Raw genomic sequence first — 5,329 nt, 5'->3', positions numbered from 1 at the left:
CAGGCTGCTAGATGCATGTTGGACCCTTGAGTCTGATCAGCCCCACGCTGATATTTTACTTGTAGGTTGTGGTGGCGTTCGGGTCAGGCCCAAGTGCATCTATCAGCTAAAAATGCATGTATATGACCCCTCAGTTGTTGTACCAACCCTTGTTGTACCAGGACAAAAAGACCAGTTATTGTCGGTACTAACGTCATCAAATACATTCTTAGTCAACTTAAGCAGTCCCCAAGCTATTGGCATGTCATGAATCAGCCGAATCCTACAGTAGAACCAGAGATCCAGCGGTTCTTGAGTATGTTATCTGGGCATGACAGATGGCAGGGCAGTTCTATCCCAACCGTCATCGGTACCGCTAAGCTTGCTCAAGCTGTCACACTTCTACCTCGTCAAGAGCACCTTGTGTGGGGAAGGCCAGGTGACAGATGGGTGCCGGTTAAGGTTATTAACCCGTCTGATAAACCGCTCACTTTGAGACGTAATGCCAAAATAGCAGATGTGTCTCCTGTTTTAGCAGTTGAAGACTTGGATGTAGTCACGGAGAGGCTGTGAATTTACAGAGCCAGTCTGTCTCCTCTACTGTTGGTATATGCGGTTCCCCTTCTGATATAAATAGTGTACTGCAAAAGCTTGGCCTCGGTGACCTTGACATAGGGTCCTGCGAAGTCACTCCGTACTGGAAGGATCAGTTTCTACAGCTGATTTAGAAGTATCAGGATGTGTTTTCTAAACACAGGCTAGACTGTGGTAAGGCCAAAGAGTTTGTCCATAGGATTCATTTATCGGACAACCACCCTTTCAGGCTTCCGTATAGGAAGTGTCCCCCCGGCCCAATATCAAACCTTGAGGAAGGTGCTCTCAGAGATGGAGGAGCAAGACATCATTAGGAAGTCTTGTAGTGAGTGGGCGTCCCCACTGGTCCTTGTATGGAAGAAGAGCGGTGAACTTCGCGTTTGTGTTGATTACCGCTGGCTTAATGCTCGGACCATTAAGGACGCTCACCCCTTACCTCACCAAGCAGACTGTTTGGCGGCCTTGGGTGGGAATGCTTTGTTTAGCGTAATGGATCTCACCTCCGGCTTTTATAATGTTGCCATGGCGGAGGAGGACAAGAAGCTCACGGCCTTCACAACGCCAATGGGCCTATTTGAATTTAACAGGCTGCCGCAGGGGCTTTGTAACAGCCAGCGACCAAAATTTCCTGACATTGCTTTGTTACCTGGATGACCTACTTGTGTATGCCCCGGACGAGGGTGAGGCAATCAAAAGACTTGAGATGGTGTTCAGTAGGCTTCGTGAACATGGGTTAAAATTACCCCCTAAGAAGTGTCATTTCCTCCAGAGGAGCGTGCGGTTTTTGGGACACGTTATTGACAGTACAGGGGTAGCAACTGACCCATACAAGGTCAGTGCTATTGCGGCAGTATCAGAGTCTGATTTGATGATGGAGGATGGGGTAACCCCGTCTCAAAGGAAAATAAAGTCTTTCCTTGGGATGGTGTTGTATTACCAGAGATTCATCCAGAATTGCTCCACCATCGCAAAACCTTTGTTTGCATTGACAGCTGCCCCAAGGGGCAAAAAGTCTCCAGATAAGCGTGTTGCGGCGTTCAGGAAATTGAGCCCTGGGGATTGGAAGGAGGAGCACAGCAGTGCCTTCCAGCAGCTAAAAGCTGCTTTGGTGAATTCTGTGGTGCTGACGCATCCTGACTTTAGCCGGCCATTTATATTGTCCACTGACGCTTCTACTGATGGGTTAGGTGCCGTACTATCGCAATTTGCAGAGGGTGAGAGCAGAGCTCGGCCGATCGCTTTTGCTAGCAAGGCTCTTAACTGCGCCCAAGCCAGGTATCCTGCTCATCGCTTAGAGTTTTTGGCTTTGAAGTGGTCTGTTTGCGACAAATTCAGCCACTGGCTGAAAGGCAGTGAATTTGTCGTATGGACCGATAACAATCCATTAACTTATATCCTCACAAAGCCTAAACTCGACGCGTGTGAACAGTGATGGATCTCCAAGTTGGCGCCATACCGCTTTAGCATTAAATACATACCTGGTCCTAAAAAAGGTGGCCGATGCTCTGAGTCGTCAACCCTTTGTTCCTAACTGGCTCAGCGAGAGACTGCTGAGTGAACCTTACAGTTTATTGCTCAAGGAAGCAGAACAGTTTGAGAAAGACACTGTGCAGGAAGCATTTAGGATGAGTACTGGGCTTCAGGGAGCTGATGACCCTCCCTGTGTAACATCAAACCAATGTCCGCTCTCCTGTGCTGAGGTGTTTGCGGTGTTAGAGGGTCATAGGGTCACTGGGAAGCAGGAGTAGAATCCAGAGCAGTCTCATTGATCGCTCAAGACATCCAACATTTGTCACCCCCCTGGGCAATGCCCTTTACCAGTTTTGTCATTGGATGAACTTCGAGACGCACAACAAAATGATCCTTGCCTGTCCCGGGTCCTGTTTTACATCAATAGGGGCAAAAGAGCCTCGCGCTGTAAGCGCGCTGGGGAGATTCATAAAGTTCCCAGGCTTTTGAAGCAGTGGGACAAATTGAAGATGGTTGATGGTATTCTGCATCGTGTAAGGAAAGATAATCTGGCAGGAAAGAAACGGTTACAGTACATTGTTCCATCGTCTTTAGTTGCGCAGGTGATGACGGGCATTCACGATGAAGCAGGGCACCAGGGCCAAAGTAGAACCATGCACCTGGCGAGACAAAGGTTCTTTTGGGTCGGGTGGGAACATGATGTTCGCAAGTACGTCAAATGTTGCCAGCGCTGTGTCATTAGTAAAACGCCCGAACCTGAAGGCAGAGCCCCGCTGGAGAGTGTAAGAACATCAAGGCCTATGGAGCTTGTATGCATTGATTTTTGGACCGCAGAAAGCTCCAAGGGTCATAACGTAGATGTGTTTTTCCCATATGGCTCATGCTTTTCAGTGCCGTAATCAGTCAGCGAGGCAGGTGGCAAGGCAATTGTGGGACAAATACTTCTGTGTGTATGGCTTCCCTGATCGGATCCACTCTGATCAGGGAGCTAACTTTGAAAGTCAGTTGATTCGAGAGCTGTTGCAGGTCGCAGGAGTGAAAAAGTCCAGAGCAACCGCCTACCATCCCATGGGCATTGGCCTTGTCGAGAGGTTCGATAGAACCTTGGGCAACATGATCAGGGCATTGCCGCCTAGGTCCAAGGATAGGTGGTCTCAGATGCTTTATACACTGACTTTTGCGTTCAACTGTACTGTGTATGAATTCACTGGGTATGCCCCGTTTTAAAAATGTTTGGCAGAATTCCAAAGCTGCCTGTGGATGTCATGTTTAGTAACCTTGAGGGTGACAGTGATGTCATTGACTATGACAAGTATGTAAAGAGGTTGAGAACTGACCTGAAAGAAGCTCTAACTGTTGCTCAAGGGAACATCTGTGCCAGCCAGCAGCAGCAGGCCGAATTGCACAACAGGAAAACAAAGGGCTGTGATATTGAGTTGGGAGACCAACAAAGGTGAACGTGGGAAGTGAAAACTGGCAGATAGGTGGGAGTCCACACCTTACAGGGTAGTTGGATTGAACCCTCAGTGCCATATTTACCGTTTACATAACACTAAAACGGGCCAGGAGAAAACTGTTCATCGCAACTTATTGTTGCAAGCTAACTTTCTTCCATTGGAGCTGGAAGATTTTGACGTACCATCCAATGGTAGTGGCGCGTCAGTGTCTATGGGTGTAAGAACGTCTTTGGCAAATGATTGTGCTCCCGGGATTAAGCTCCCGGGATTATAAGATCTCTGTTAAAATAAGAATGCACTGTTTTTTTTTTTTTTGTGAGATTTAAACTTTAAAGTAAAGTGCCTTTGAGTCAATGTTTTCATTACACTGTTGTTCTGGATCTGAGATGAAATTACATCTATAAACGAATGGTGTTTCAGGCACCCTTTGCGGGTGATTGCAGTGGACTGATCAACCTGCTGTTCTTACCTTCCCTGTAAGTGGGAAACATATTATGTTGCACAAAATTCTAAATAACAGTTGGTCTGAGTCCAGTGTGTATTATCCCTGTAGTCGAAATTTGTAAAGTTCAGGGGGGAGGATGTAACTGGTATAAAAGGTACTTTGACTAGATTTTTGTTTCGAGTTTCCCTTTTATTTATATATTTCTGTAATAATGTTTATTTTATTTTATTTTTTTTTCAAAGTATTATTATTATTTTTTGTATTAATGTTATACTTTCCATATGTGTATATTCATGCTGAAGTAATGAACTTCACAAAAAATTTCACAAAGTTTTTTTTCAAGAATCATTTTTGTTTAAATATCTAAAAATGTAGAGGAACTTTTCTTTGAGTACTTGTTTGGGGAGGGAGTGTCATCAGCGGGGCACATCCGGGGTTTCTCATCGTGCGTTTTGCGTTGGCCTCAGGTTCCCTGCATGAGGCTGGTGGACGCATGCACTGTGCGGTCCTCCCTATAAACAACACTAAATGTGTATCAGAGTGGGAGGAGCTGCTACCCCGTTTTGAACTGATGATTTCTCCTTATCAACAGATTAAAAAATACCAGATCTCATCACTAAGTGGTTGTGTGGTCCTTGTGGGTGAGGTTGTCCATTCCAGACATGCTACATTTACATGTACAAAACTTATTTTTTTATAGTTTATTTTCACAAACTCTACTGGTCAGTGCTACAGTGTCTCACTGTGTTGACAGTACTATGTTTAATGTAGCTCCTTAATCCTGGGGGACGTTGATACATTTCACTGTGTACCACATGTGTCTGCCCGAGTGCAGAATGAAACTAAAGAACATATGTGCCATACTGTATGCTGTGTGTTTCTTCTCTGATATTAGCAGGACACCATGTGGCATCGTAGATTGCTTTAGATCAGATTAGATCACTGATATATTTTTACTAAAGAGCTACAGCTGTATTTCAGCATACTGCAGTTACACTGTAGAGGTTCACTTTGTAAAGGTTTCTTCTTCTCCTTTAGTGGATTGTGTTCTATCTTTTTAAAATCACATTTAATTTAGAATTACAACATTCCAAAATAAAATACAATAAAATAAATACTACTTCTTAAGCTTCATTAACATGGTATAATATTGATCTAAATGTAAGTAAATAAAAATCCATATAACCTGCATGTCAATTACTTTCTTAACTACCTGCTATATTTACTTAGAACTTCTGTTATATATTGAAAATAGACCATTATTTATTATAAAATGATGATCTAAGATGATTAAACGGAATTATGTGGTACCGAGTTGAAAAATTCCGAGTTACCAGCTGTGAACGCGACATAGTAACGGATACTCGAACAGCTTGACCTTTAA

Source organism: Silurus aristotelis (assembly GCF_946808225.1).
Source record: "Silurus aristotelis genome assembly, chromosome: 4".
NCBI classification, from domain to species: domain Eukaryota; kingdom Metazoa; phylum Chordata; class Actinopteri; order Siluriformes; family Siluridae; genus Silurus; species Silurus aristotelis.
The sequence above is the reverse complement of the archived record's forward strand: the minus strand, read 5'-3'. Positions refer to the sequence as shown.